At 40.4% G+C, this 16,228-nt stretch overlaps 1 pseudogene; it reads right to left on the reverse strand.

Moving 5' to 3' along the window:
• Window positions 1-11,955: 11,955 nt before the first annotated feature.
• LOC117553018 lies at window positions 11,956-12,044 on the reverse strand (annotated as a pseudogene).
• Between the last annotated feature and the right edge of the window lie 4,184 nt (window positions 12,045-16,228).

Consider the following 16,228-nt stretch of genomic DNA (forward strand, 5'->3'; position numbering starts at 1 on the left):
TCAGGGATGGATGTATCTTTTTAGATTTTCTGACATTTTAAAGGCCAAACAATTAATTAATAAAAAAAAGGAAAAGCAAGGAAATCATTTTGGTTTCATTTCATGAGACTCATTAAACATTAAACATACTTAGAGATACATATATTACACATTATGCTTTTCTGCGTCTTCTATCACAGCTCATGACTTGGTGTTTTCAGCCTGCTTTATTGGAACGGATTTGGCCTTTATCTGTTTTTGTCGTTCCAAATGCATTCAGGCACCTGATGGGTAAAAAATGCATGGAAAACTCCCGCTACCTATGTGCTGATGACATGTCTCAGTAACACATGCTACGTTCACCCCTTACTGTTTTAACCGTGCCTCTCCAAGCCAACTTATCTGATGACATCACAGAGTAATGCAACTCTCTCCCCTGTTTTGCCTGAGTGTAAGAATTCAATTATTATGTGATGCAATTCATAGCAATGAGTTTAATGCTATTGAAAATAATTAAAATAATCCAACAATTATGTCAGCTGTGTACTACTTTGTAGAATTAATCCAGATTTACTATATAATCACTCTAAAAGTAAAGTAATTTGCTATTTTTTTCCTATCATTCCTACATTAATTTTGTTTAGATTATCCTTCTTACTCTTATATTTGTGTATTTTATATTATGCCTAACAATTCCATGTTTAGATACCAAAATGTTGAGCAATTTTTTTACATTAGAATTGAATCCTCAAATATCTTTTTTTTTAAAGCTCTATTGCGAATATGACAGATATTTTTCATGATATAAGTTCTGCTGGAATTGTGGGAGGGGGCAATACAAATCACTGGCATTTGACAGTCCTTAGGCTAAATCAAAATAGATTGAGGTTTTCATTCATCCCATCATGCACCACATAACTTGCTTGGCATTGTTTTAAACCATAGACCCGCTGCCTTAACTTCCTTAGGCATTACATCTACTGCATGTTGCATTTTTTCCATTTCAGTGTGTTTTCTTTGCGTATGTGTTTATGTTTAGTGATGTATGCCTTGAAACTCTAATGGGTGACATTTGGGTCCATGTCCTGGGGTGTTATAGAAATATAAACCCTACAGATACTGTATGTAATACAGACAATGCACTACTTTGTGTCCCTGTCTCCATTTAACACGTGGTTCTCATGCATGACAATAGAGTATGTATGTCACACGCTGAATATGTCAAAGTAAGGGTTGAGGGTAATGATTGTGTTCAGATTCTAACAGGAAATGGCTGAGCTGGGTGCTAGGCAATGGAGTGGGGGTTGTTAAATCTTCAATTTGGCTGTGGGCACTAAGTGCACAAGCTAAATGCACCTGACTTCATGGTGAAATTGCACCAAAGAGCGCATTTATGGTGACAGAAAGGTGATGATATATATGTTTATCCTTGGAGCCCTGAGGAAATGGACTCTAATGTCATCCATATACAGGTGAATCACCTTTTCTTCACCATGCTTGAGCATTCAGTCCAACATAGAATGTAAGATGCCAGAAGGGTACCTGATTTAAGATGTGTTACCAAGAGAGACAAAGTTGGCACGATTACCCAAGGACGATATTGTTGACAATCATTAATTACAACAAGGACTATTAAACTCAGAGGGAAGGTTTGCCAGGGAGTCAATTTGGCCCCATGAAACAAGGAAATTAAGGTTTTAATTAACAGCTTGTTTAAATGTACAACTTGACAGGAAAATCCAGAGACTATTTCCCTCAGTCTTTAATGCAGAGTTTTGATGTGCTTTTTCTGCTTTACGCTGAACAAAATATGCAGATGTGTTTTTCAGCTATATCACTCTACATCACATAAGATGTACCACTCTCTTACAGACCTCATTGGCTTTTGGATAATTGTGCCTTCCTGCCTTATGATATAACTGTATGCAAGTTGACAGCCGTGACGGCGGTGTATTAATGCATTTCCCATAAGAGCAAACCAGGTCCTAGACTCATCCATAATCCAAAAATACATATTGAAAACAGTTTCCGTTGGACACAAATGGCTGAGAATGAACAAACAGAGCCACCTCCAGTGTGGAAGAAAAGCTAATGAAATTCCATTAAGCTGAATAGGATTTGATTTAAGGTCACTATATATTGCTTTAAATTCAATGCACGGCGCAATTCATAAAGCCAATTGTGAGAATTAGCTGATATTGTCTTCCTGTCAATAATACCAATACCTTTTATCAAATAAAGGTCACTAGAATGAATCATCCTGGTATTAGTTATTGGAAAATAGCCAATTAAGTGATGAAAGGGGAAGCCATTCATTGTACTTGAAAGCAGGATGGATGCAGTGATTGGATTGATTAATTTACTTCTTAAACTGTCAAAGCAGAGACTCGGCGATGGGGGGAACCGTTTCAAATATTCAAAGGGGCGAATGTTGGAGTGAAACACCTATTAATCACGGGGATTTTTTGGCCGAGCAGATGAATTGTGGTGTCTGGCTTTCTATGCACGCTGCCACAGAATCATTAGCTACAACAGTCGCTCAAGCCAGAGCAGACATGGAGGCTAATCAGCCGCTGTAATGGACACACTTCATAATTGTCAGTCTTAGCGCGCTATGCTAAAGAGACCTAAGCTGAGAGCACACTATGGCAGCTTTGAACGCATGAGCTGAGAAAATGATGTGCCTATATACTCATTATTTTACCAGTTGCGTTGCGAGAATACAAAGGATTTCCAACATTTAATTCCACAGTATTTTCTTAAGTACAAATGTCGTCCCATTCTTATAGTTACTGAAGCGAAGTGAGTTCCTTATAATTAAGGCAACTTTATAGGCACTGTTCCCAGGCGAGGGTATGTACGAGTACCTGTGTTATATGTTTCATCTTTATTAGCCAGAGCATGGTAAGCTTAGCTCTTCATGCACTAATCCCCAGCTAAAGAAACAGCTTTCAAGGAATTAACATCAAAAGTAAAGCTTTGCGTGCCGGCGGGGGAGCTTTCAACAGAGCCTGCCTCAACTATCTCCTAAGTATTTGCAGAGCCTCGGGGATGAAGTGGAAGTTAAGTTTAACTTGCTCTGTGTTCTTCCTCAATTCTTTGACCTTGTTCTCAGGTCTCTTAATAATCCCAGATATGTTTGAATCCATACAGCGTTTCTATGGGGCACTAACAGGGCGGGAGGACATCACCCATTCTCTCCTCTCAACGTAATTCCTGTGATTAGGAGGTTGTGGTACATGCAGGCGAGGTTTTGGATCAGCACCTGACAGACATGAATTACCTCAAGTATCAACCGTGCATAGCAAATCCTTGGATCTCCATACATGTACATGTTGTACATATTCATTATAATCAGCTCAGCGTGTCATTTCATTAAGTGAACTTTTCCACAGTTAAATTGTAGTTATTTCACAAGAAAAAAACATTCATTAAACCAAAAACATGTTTTGAATAGATCATGAATTTCATGTAAGCATACTTGATTTTATCATTTTTTATATTGCAATATCGATTTAGTACCATATTCCATCCATTTACTGTCCATAACATCATGTTGCCATCCTCCTCTCTGATATTTACAGATGGACTGAAATAATAAGTGTATTGTGCTATTGTACTTTTTTTTAATACATTTTGAATCTCTATATATTTGAGCCAGCGACACATCAATGCCTCCTGATGCCCCCTTTTAAGAGATTGTTCTTGGCCAGTGATGATTACTTTCACAATACTTGCTCCTGCTTCTGTTCCCATAAGTCATTTACTCGTTCATAGAGTGTGACAGCCGTGATTGAGCTAAGGGACAGTGATTCATCGTGTCTTTCCAAAAGCACCGTTGGAGGAAACGACATTGCTTTGGAGCCGAAAGCTAAATTAAACCTTTATATCTCCCATCTTGTGAGGTCCACAGTGAATTCTCCATGGTGCAATACATCGTTTGTCTACCTGATGTTCCCATCAGGCATTCATCTTTCTCCTATTAATAATCTATTTATAAGGCTTTTTTGAAAGGAGTGCGCTGGCATTTTTCTTGTCAGATGTGGCACAAGATGTGGGACTCCACCCATGACATGATCAGGTGGTTACACTGGTAAAATTGCATTATAACAATGTCTGGTATTATTTGAAAGACCCAGACTATAAAATGGTCTACAAGAGTAAGAACAAAACACATGTTCTCTGCATAGATGTACAGGGTGAGTATCCTTATCATTATAAGCTATCGTTTTATTATTAATAATAAATAATACTTTCTTCTTCTTCATTCTCACTTGCATCTTCTCCCTTATAATTTTAATCATTGCCATTTTATTGAGTTCTGTTATTTTTCCCATGCAGAGCAGTTATACAAATAAAAGTGTTTACATTTATTATGTTGTGTAAAATGTGTAAATACAAATACTCGTCTCCACTGATCTTCAGAATCTCTAAATATGTCCAAATGAGAGTGAAGCTGTATAAAATAAGTTGCATATGGTCACATATTCTTATGTGTGAAATCAGTGAAAAAAGATAGCAAAACTAGACTTACACATTTTGGTCTTGAACAATTACGCTCTCTAAACTTTCTTGTAGAGAGAGTTTCTTTCACAGTTGAGCAGCAACCCTATGGCTACCCTGTTTACACTAGTAACAGCTGATCACGCCAAAACAATGGCTATCTTCACTGAAATCTGGAGGAGACACAGGAGCAGTGTATTTTGTCCACTTCAAGACACTGGTACTTGCTTACCATGCTGCGAATGGATCTGGCCCTTCGTACATCCAGGACATGGTTAAACCGTACACCCCAGCGCGTGCACTACGCTCTGCATCAGCCAAACGACTCGCTGCGCCCTCGCTGCGAGGGGGACCCAAGTTCCCATCGGCGAAAACACGTGGGTTTGCTGTCCTGGCTCCAAGATGGTGGAATGAGCTCCCCATTGACATCAGGACGGCAGATAGCTTGCACATCTTCCGGCGCAAACTGAAAACTCATCTCTTTCGACTCCACTTCGAGCGATAGAACGATTAACGAAGCACTTTTATACTAATAAAGGACTGGCTTACCTAAAGCCAGTTGAGTAGCACTTGAAATGTTTGGCTCTATGAAACCTGATGTACTTATATGATTCTGTTTTCTTCAAGGTTGTGTCTTCCTGGTCGAATGTACTTATTGTAAGTCGCTTTGGATAAAAGCGTCAGCTAAATGCAATGTAATGTAATGTAATGTCTGACCAATACAGCAAAAACAATCAGAACTTTCCCCTACTAAAAATTGTGTTTTGCAATTCAGCCCTGTGGTTATTTTGAGTGCTTTCTCTTGTCATGCAATCGACATGGCCAAATGGCAGCACTTGGGTTTTGAAGAAAAAAGAATAATGCTCTATAGGGGAAGAATATAGATTTTTTCAGTTTATCTATTATTGTTGGATCTCTTGTTATACCACAGTACTGTATGAACCTTTTTTCGGTCTAATGTCATACACTTAAGCGCTATACTCTCGAAATTCTCGAATTAAAAACAACATTTGTCCAGGTTTAACAACAGAGACATCTCATTTGAGTATTTTTATAATTACGTTTTCTTAAAGTTATTTATGTTTTCTCCAGCTATCCTCAACACGTCTCACAATCGGCAAAATCCCTTTAAAAACGATTTCTTCCCTAAGTGGACATTTTCTTCTTCTGACCTTTCTTGAAGAGCACTATTTTGTGCAAAGCCTCAATAACCATGGTAACTTGGCTAAAAAACAAACAAAACATGCGCTATGTTTTGAAGGTAAGTACATAAAAACATCTTTTAGTTTGAATGTAGAAACAAATCAATGTGTTTTTACTTATATTTGAACACTTATATTAAAAGCTATGCCTTAGTGAATGTTAAGTTGTAGAGAGCACATAAAAAAGGTAGCCATAGTGATAATAAAAATCCCCTTGTTTTCCCATAAAGCGTTTATTAAGCAGGGCATATGTTCCTGTGTTCAGTTTTTGGGAGACAAGGTCCTATCATTGAGTTGTTAGTGGGTTTAACTAATACATTGTTTCTGATAACAAGAGCTCCACCATTGTCAGATGTCTTCACTGTCTATATTTTGTTACCAATGTTTGGCTTCCCTCTCCCCAGAGGACTTTATTATTGCAGCATTTTGTCAATATCATAGAGTAAACAATGTGTTTTTGTGTGTGTGAAAGTATCACGTATCAAGGCTGCACACAGGAAAGTAGCCCAAACATTGCTTAAAACACTACTCTGCCAAGTTTTTCTCTCTTAAGATTAGGGAAATGCCACTATGCTAAGAGGGTTATCATAAAAATGTAAATATGTATAAGTCAACTAAAGTTTGAATGGTTTTATGGTCCTAGAAGTAGGAGCACCCGTACTATCTCTGCACTTTAATCTCATTCTCCCTCGTCTTTTCTAATGATTATGTGGGATTTCATGTGTTCATTGCTCTGTGAGAAACCGTTCTGTAAGCAGAAGGAAGTGTATCCTCACATTTGCTAGCAGATGCGCCCCTGGGAATGCTAAACTAGACAGCTTGTAGACTCACAGAGCAAGCATTTTGTCAGGAAAACTTTACCACTAACAGAATCCTGGGGTGTCCGTTTTGCCGACACATGATTATAAATCCTATACCAACTGTGACCCTGACCCTTACTTTTTACTGAACTATATTTTATTGAATGTAGGTTGTGTAAATAGAAAATGTACCTTATTCTTATATATAAAATATGTTCTTCACTCACATAGATCATCGACTTGAAGACACATTCTTTGATACTATAGTGCTATAAACAATATCCTGAAAAAAGAGAACTGCAGATTTAAAGGCCTCCCTGTGTGAATAAAGCAATACTACTGAGAACACTCTGTGGTACTGTTGCACATTAAAGCTGCAGCCACTGGTGTGAAGTTGTCCATACAAATGGTTGGAGTTCCCTATCTCTTTGTTCCGACCTTCGTACTTTCTTTGAAACGACCCGTCTGTGTTCATTGGCTTGTGCAGGCTGTCCATTTGGTTCTGGTAGAACACTGACATCTTTGACAGACTTTGAGAGGCAATTGAAATGTCAGAACCTACAACTTTCTACTCTTATCAGTTACAGCAAACTCTCTTGGGGGCATAATTCTTCATTCCTAACCATTAAGGGTTACTTTCACTCACAAACTGAATGGGTGTGTTAAAGGAGAATGAAAAGGTCAAATACTAATGTAGGAACCCTGATACTGTATTTTACAGTTAGAGGCTACAGTTAACGTACCTAACAATGTGATATGTCAATCTAGTTTTCTGACCAAATTATATGACTATTGGCTCAGAATGAACATTTTAAAATAACAATTGGGCTCATTCAAGAATGAATGACACTCCAATAATCATTACTAGATGATACATTAATGAGAATGTTATCAGACAATAGAACATATTGACATTTTTTGACTAAACCACATGGGGGGGTTGCCTAAATAGACTGAACCACTGAAAGGGGATTTGGTAAACCAGGAAATGCCCACTAACAACTGAAACTAAAATAAACAAAAATGTATCTGACTGCAAACACCATTTTAAAATTATAAGTATTAAAACATGTTTCCCCTAAGAAGAAATCCCTCCTCTTGATTAATAGTTTTTGGTCCCACAGGAAGAGGAAGAGAAAAACAGGAACCTTCCCTTCCTATTAAGCACTCGTTGCCAGTTGACCACAATGTAACTAGTTATAAAAAGAGCAACAATTGCAAAGGTCTTTTGAGATGCATATGAAAAGGTATGTTAAACCTATTTTTGTACGGAACTATTCACACATCACCATGAAAATATTAAATATGTGTTCTTAGTTCATGTAGAAACATTACAAAGGTGTGACAACTCACTGTAAGTAAAACAGAAATAGTAATGTCTTAGTCTAACTTTTCATAACTGAATAAATTATTCAGGAAAAGACAGGATCCACAGAGCAGCAGTTGTAAAGAATCCCCAACGCAACAAAAATATGTTACCATGTGATGTGCGGCTGGTGCTTCTGCTACCGGAGAGATTACACAAAGCAAAATATTCCAATATTTTCTAAAACTTGGCAACACAGGAGAAAAACAATTGTACCTACATATTCATGCAGTACTACAATCTGTGTAGTAAGGCATCATTTTAAAACGCATTATATTTAGAAATACTGCCACCCTGCTTGGATTCTAAACAGGTGATCATTTCTAATGTTTTTCACCCATGTTATAATTCCATAGTTTTTGAGCTTTATTCATTTATTTTTCACTGAAAAAGAATCAGAATCTGAGTAGACGTCCCTACACACTGTAGGTGCTTTAGTTATTGCCAACTCTCTGAAGATACTGTTAATTTCACTGTATCTGTTCGTGGTTATAAGCGCTGAACAGGATGAATCAGAATATTTTTACCCTGAGGCTCATTTGTATTGATGTAATTTTAATAGCACAGGATCACAGCGAGGCTATCTGCCTGGCAGCACAGTAAGGGGAGCATTTCACTCTTTGTTGCTGCTTTGAGATGTACAAGGTTCCTTTTTGTCTTATTAGAATAAGGGTTAGCAGGTGCAATACATTTTTCAATTACCCCCTCAGTATTTAAAACCTACTACAAAAGCCTTACGTTTGCAACCAAAATTGGCAGCATTGGCTGCTCATTTGCTAAGCAACTCTCACAAAAACATTTGGATTTTACATGGTTTTATTAAAGGTCACCTACTGTATTATGCAAAATCCACTTGTTCATGTCTTTTATACATAAACATGTGTACAGTAAAGTAAAGAGACTCTGAAAGTTTCAGGAAAAAAAAATTCTCTCTCTTTTTGTCCTGATCCATTTATATAAAACCTGTCTGAAAATGAGCTGATCAGATTTTGGCCACTTTATGATGTCATAACGATTTGTTGTCTTGTGTAACCATTAGCCAATCACCAACCAAGGTAACCCCCCCCCCCCCCCCCCCCCTTCCCCACCTTATCACCTGAATCTCCTCCTAGAGCACCATTGAGTTCTTTTTAACCAAATATCTCTCAGAGGGGCGTGGGGAGGGGCTCCTTATTTTCATCTAAAGTAACAGACAGAGAATCAGCACTTTAGAAACAGGGCTGAAACAGAGGGGATTATGGGATGCTAGGACCAGGTGGAGGGATTATATCTCTTCGCTGGCCTGGGAGCGCCTTGGGATCCCCCAGTCAGAGCTGGTTGATGTCGCCAGGGAAAAGAAAGTTTGGGGCTCTCTGCTGGAACTGCTACCCCCGCGACCCGACCACGGATAAGAGGGAGAAGATGGATGAATGATCTGTTTGGTATTTCAAGCCAAACACTTCAGAGACATGTTTTGTATACAGTACATCTGAGACCTATAATATATTGATGAAAAACAGTATAATAAGCCGGGTTCCTTAAACTACACCTAATCAAATTCCTCGTACGTGTGAACCTACCTGGCAATAAACCAGTTTCTGATTCTGATTCTGATTCTGATGGTGGTAATTATTGACTATCCGTACAATTGAGAATTTAGCTTTAGAGCCAGACTGTAATTTTCTAAACTGGGATTGGAAAGCTGATAAACAATGCCATTGTCTATTGCCAAAGGCTGACAACCATTAATATGGAATATTAATTAGTTCATATCAGTTTTGAGCCCTCAGCCGACAACAGTATCATCATCCATTGCAATTTTACAATGGACTACATTATGTCATATACTACATTGGTAGACATTTCCAAACTGAAGGAACACTTTAGCACACAAATCATTACGAGTTTGTAACACAATGAAATAATACAACCAGGTACAGTAACTTTGAAAGAATATTTTCAGTCAATTGCATAAATACTGTAGAGGGTTATGACCTGGAGTTTGGGGAAAAAGGTCAGCACAATGATACTAATGACTAACAAGAATATGTAGACACGTACAATTATTTGATCATACTTAAACATCCTGTGGAGAGAACAGTGTATCTGTTATGTTATCTGTTGCATCTGCTAATTGATATATGCATGCATTTCCTATAGAAATAAATATATCAACTACTTAATAAATGAATAATACAATAAACAGTATATGGATGCATCTATTGGTTTGTTGTTCTTGCAGTCCAAAGACGTTTGGGGGGTTTTAAAGCATGCCTGCACAGAAATGTTTTATCCAGCAAAGTCCCTTGCTGAATATAGTCTTGGAACAAAGCCTGGTAATCCATAACAGATGCTCCACTCGAGTCTTATCCTATTCAGTACATGAGTCATTGGGTTTTTATTAAACCCAATCTGGGCTGAACACCATGCTGTGTGATTGACAGATATATTGCTGTGACCCCTTGACCTTTGTTGTTGTCCAGACATTTCCACAGAAAGGGGCCTTTATCTATGACAGGGTTTTGTTGTCTATAATTACATTGAGCTAGGGGTGGATGCTGGATGGTTTAAGATTAAATCCTTAGATTATGGATTTTTATTTCAACAATCAAAAGAGCTCTCATCAGACTGCCGCCATACCTTCATGTACAAAACAGGCTGATATGTCATGTGTTTTGCTAAACTAAACAGAAACTAAAATAAGCAGATGTTTCATATTATTGTCTGCTGATTGGACGGTGTTCATAATTGTTAGTGAAAGAAAGAAGAAATACATATATGTTTTATTTCAGTTAGACTGGGGGTTAATGTCAGTATTTTAAAAAGGTTGCTGATTTTCAGATTTAATAATTTCACAGAATTTTATTCAATTCACAACTTCAATCGATTTGTTGTAAAATCACAAAGAAAACACACAGATTTACAGCCTTATTTTGTGTTTAATATCACAAAGCGGTGGTATATAGTCGTGAGGTGTGCATGTCCTTTTTCTGGCTTCTAGCTCTACAACAGCCGTCATAAATCCATGTACAAAAGCCATAACAGCATTTGCGACACCGCCAATTTACTTTTTAACACCTGCGAAGAGAATTAAAACCGCATCAGTACATTCTGCCTTATGGTAGAACAGAAAAAGAAAATTCAGTCAGAAAGCACATACATAATGCTTTTTTTTTTCTCCCAGACATGCCTTCATCACACGACTAATTATCGATTTTGAGGGACGACTCTTTTCCCTTTTTCCGTAACAGTGCGCTGCCTCTTCATTACCACTTCTAAGAAGAGTGGGAGGCGAATGCATGTAATGATCTCTCCGTCTTCACATCTGTCAGCAGGGGTTGTTTGATATGACTGCACTTGCAATGATTATGGCTTTATGAAGTCTTGGTACAACAATAACACACAAGTAGTTTTGGATTGATGATGAAAAGCTAGTAGCAGTATGGCTTATGTGTGTGCTTTCTGTAGGGGAAAAACATTCTTTTGACTCAAAATAGTACACTGCAGCATTACAGCAGCTCGATATATTGTTGGCGTTTATTTTGATACTGAAAGAAACAAAAAACCTCACACAGACCACAGACTGCTTTTTGTACACATATTCTGCTGCAAGGTTGTTGGATGATGGTAAAGTTGTACCTTAAACCTGAAGAATAATCCTTAGCCTCGGAGGTACTGCTACAGTATGAATAGTGTTTGATTTCTCTTTAGATGGAGGAGTTAAGAGTTTGTTCTCAGTCTGTGCAAACTTCAGTCTCAGTCTGTGATTTTGATGCTTAAAAAATTGGCATCTTGCATTAAGTCTGCAATATGGTGTCTTAGCTGTTTTTGATGTATCAACTTGGAGCCTTGGCTCTTTCCTGGGGTGGATTATTTAACTATTATTATATTATTAAATCAACCCCTAGCTCCAAGTTGATATAAATAAAGCCTAGGCCCTTCGGTTATGAGGTATTTCACTCTTTAATGTAAACTTTGATAGTTATTTAACCATTTCCACAATATTTTATCCGTACCACTGTTTTCATGGGGTTCCATGTCTGTTGTAGTTGGTTGTCTTTATGTTTTCAACTGTGTGAGGATACACTATTAGCTGGCTATAAGGGAGATTATGCTGTTTTCTAGGTTGAGTTTGAATTCTGACCCCCAGGAAAGTAGCATAGTTTTTTTTTACAGATACTACACTTGATCTTAGCCAAAAGGCCGAGAAGCGATGGAAAGTAGCATAGTACGTTTGCAATGCCATACTCCTTCATGTCTATCATCAATTTTGTCAAAAAAGAAAGAAAGTAGCCACACAGTAGGAATCTGTAGTCCAAACAAGCTGTTACATTAGGTCAGTTTAGAATCTGAATTGTCAGGATTGAGGCAGGATGTTGGACCCAAAAGCAGTAAAAGGAGGATGGCAGGTATTTATAACAAAGAGACATAACAAAAGCTGACAAACAAAAATCTGTTTAACCAGTGGTGTAGTGGGCCGTACCCCCACTTATTTGAAGCATGATTAGTCTAATAAATATAAAATCATTGCCAGTGTTATCAGTTGCAAGTGTGTATTTGTTGTAATAATGACGAAAACATAATAGGCAGATTTCACAGTAATTATAATAAAAACATATAGCTCAAGCATTTATGCAACTTGATTTGAAGTGTGTGAGGGGCAGCACCGTGTGTGTGTGTGTGTGACCAGGGGGGTATACTACGAAGCAGGATTTTCGCTTAGCCGGCTAAATTCAGGGAAAACTCCGGCTTTCCGGTCCTACGAAGCTGGTTCTCTTTTTAGCAGGCTAGATCTCCATGGTAACTTGTGCTTAGCGGCTAAACTGGTCGGGACCAGGTTAGGTTGCAGGCTAAGAGCTCAACTCAGTGAAAGCACTGCCTGCTGACCAATCAGAGCTCAGTGTGCGGAGTTTAAAGCGATCAAGTCATATTACAGGAGAAAGGAAATACAGAAAAGCTGCCGTCGCAGGAAAGACGGCCGGCAAAAATCACCGACTGTGTGAACGTGAACATTAATAGAATATCACCTCCCATCTTCAGAGCAATCTGACTATTATAACATTAGCGTTAAGAACACTTACCACATATCTACCACAACATAAGTAACCGGATCAGAGTAACATTAAGTACAGTCCGCGGCATATCACTTAATGTAGCCTATCATATATTTTCTTATCTGAGTCAGCTGAGCCCTATCTGGCCGTGCAACACTCACAGTGTCACATAGGCCTACTGTATGCAGAAGTATTATTTTAAGCAACACATTAAGTTGACGAAACACTCGAGACAAATGTAATTAGTCTTTTAGACGGGGCAGTGATATCATAACCCTGTTAATGTACGCATTCAAACACTTTTTATTTTGCCACCTTGCGTGCAACTATGTGGCTTTTATCCTGGATAAAGTGTTTAAGTCATGGATGTTTAAAGTTTAACTTCTTCATTTTTGACTAGTATTACAGTTCACTTTTCATTCAGGAAGTATGACGCTGCGCTGTCAGAACGCTTCTCCATGTTTGTGATTGGTCGAATGCTCCAAATACCACCCCTTTCATGTGAACACGCACCTAACTAGATAGGAAACGGCTGGCTTGAGCGATCCACTTGATAACCAGCGTCGTAGTACAGTTTAGCGAGAGCGCGTATGTTTTGGATTAGGCCAACCGGCTAACTCAAACATATCCAGGTTAGGTTGAACCAGCTTCGTAGTATAGGCCCCAGGTGTCCCGAACTGTGCGGGACTGCACAAACATGCATTTTTATTATTTTTCCCGCGTCCCACAAATTGAGACTATATGTCCCGCATTTGTCCCTCACAGAGGTCCACACACAGTGTACCTGTACCCCCTTGACAGTTCACGAGCGTGTCCATAGTGTCTCCCGTCCACGCCCCGTCCACCCAGTAAAAAAATCCCCACAACACCACTGAGTTTAACACTAAAACAGGGGGACCAGGCAAGCTAAAACCAAACTAAGAAAAACTGAACATGTACAGACCAGGGAGGGCACGAGGAGCAGGACGAGGAACATAGGCAGGACCGTAAACAGGACCAAAGACGACAAACTTACCAAGAACACAAGGGAAGACTGGCCTGTACACTTAAGACTAATCACAGAGACAAGACACAGCTGGAGAGGGGAAGTGAAACACAGGGGCAGGTGAACACAATCAGACAATCAGGTGGAAAAACACAGGATGTAAAACAGGACAAGACACACGGAGAAAGGCATTTCAAAATAAAACAGGAAACATGAACACAAAAACATGACATTAACGGCCCATTGGCCAGATGGAGTCCATAAAAGAGGGGAAACTGCTTTTCAATGACGTTATGGTTGATAAAGGGTATGCTGCTGTTAGATGTTGATTTATTTGATCTTTGATGTCTTGTTCTAAGACAGACAGAGCTTGTCCAATCAGGGTTTCTCTGCTGCTAGCAAACCCATTTGGCATCTTCTGAGCTATTGCTATGAACTGGGCCTTTGTCATCTTCAGTTGATTTGCTGTGGTTCATCGGACTAGTACATTAGGGGAAACTATAGGTTACTTACGTAACCCCAGTTCTCAGAATAACATGAAGTGAGATGTCTCACTATGGGATGCGCCTCATCGCGGAGCAAACAGAAGCATCAATCTCATTACGCCAATCCTGATTGGCTAGTGATCTTGACGTCAGCATCAGGGAAATCACCCCCTATAAGTAGCTTGCGCCACGACGCATGCGTCATTCAAAATAAGCACCAATTCTCGCTTCACCATAGCAAGGAGGGCCGTCTGGTGAGACATCTCACTTCATGTTACTCTGAGAACTGGGGTTACGTAAGTAACCTATAGTTCTCATTCATAACACTCCGTTCGATGTCTCACTATGGGAAATTGCTCCCGTATTGTCAGACGAGCTTATCTCGAAAATCACCAAACCAACCAGAACTTAACAGGTAGAGCTCTGACTCAACCAGGTGCCCAGCACTGCTTGAGTCACACTGGGAACAGAACGTGCAGACCCTGAGTCGAAAGAGCTCGCGGACCCGAGGGTGCCTGCGAACTCTGACTCGTATGAGCCCCAAAGCAATTGCTTCCACAAACCAGTGGGAGAGCCGTTGCTTAGTAACAGGCTTGCCCGTATAAGGGTTAGCCCAGGACACAAGGGGTTGGTCATTATGACAAAGCACCCTTGATCTGTCCCTGTACGTGCGTAAAGCACGGCTGGACACGGCAAATCCGGCCGCTGTTCCCCGGAGGAATACAGTGGCGGGGAGGATGCCTCAATGTCAAATGTGGTACCTGAACCAACCGCCTTAAGATAAAGGCAGGGTTGGGCTTCAACCACACTCTGTTTGCCCTGGGGCGAACTGAGTGCATGAAGACTGCACAGATAGTGCATGAGTGCCACTGGCTCGCTTGGCAGCTGCCAGGGTCAGCTTCATGTCACACTGTATTCAGATTGTACCACTCACGGGCCAGGCCCATAGAGCCAAGCGCTCTGGGTGTGGGTGAAAGATCGCCCCCCCCCGCTTGGGACAGTATGTTCCTGCGTAGTGGGAGCTGCCATGGCTGCCCGCACAGCAGCTGATATATCTCCGCTAGCCAGTACATAGCTGGCCAGTGCGGAGCTATCAGGATAAGTGTGTGGCGTTGCTCTCTCACTCTGGCCAGAGTTGGGGGTATCAGAGCCAGGGGTGGGAACGCGTACAGAAGGCCCGGAGGCCAATTGTGCGCGAGTGCATCCACGCCTAACGGTGCATTTAGATTGCGCATTGAAAAGAACAGCTGACACTGAGCGTTGTCTTTCGATGCGAACAGATCCACCGCGGCTCTGCCGTAACGCACCCACAGCTGTAGAGTAGAGTCCAGTCTGCATAAAGTGGTATACCTCTGGACAGTAGATCTGCCCCGAGGTTCATCACTCCCGGTACGTGCGTCGCTCTCAAAGAGAGGAGACGTCGACCGCTCCATAGGATCAGTTTGCGCGCCATTGTGTGTAACTGGAGAGAACGCAAACCCCCTTGGCGGTTAATATACGATATTGTGGTCGTATTGTCTGTCCTCACAAGGATGTGATGTCCCCTGAGGAAAGGCAGAAAGCGTTTTAGGGTGAGAAACACCGCTAAAAGCTCCAGGTAATTTATGTGCGCCCGCTGGAGGTCTCTGCTCCAGAGACCCCTCACCGGGCGACCTTCATAAATACCTCCCCAACCTGTCAGACATGCGTCCATGGTGACCACTTTCCGTGAAAGGACAGCACCCATAGGCACACCTCGTACTAGAAAAGTCGGGTGCAGCCAGTGGCGCAGTGCCATTACGCATTTCACAGTAACCATCACTCTCCGCGCGCCATGGCGCCACCCAGCGCTGAAACTCCCTCATGTGTAAGCGTCCCAGTCGTACGACCAGGATG

The sequence above is a fragment of the Gymnodraco acuticeps genome, unplaced genomic scaffold (genome assembly GCF_902827175.1).
Source record: "Gymnodraco acuticeps unplaced genomic scaffold, fGymAcu1.1, whole genome shotgun sequence".
In the NCBI taxonomy this organism is placed as follows: Eukaryota; Metazoa; Chordata; class Actinopteri; order Perciformes; family Bathydraconidae; genus Gymnodraco; species Gymnodraco acuticeps.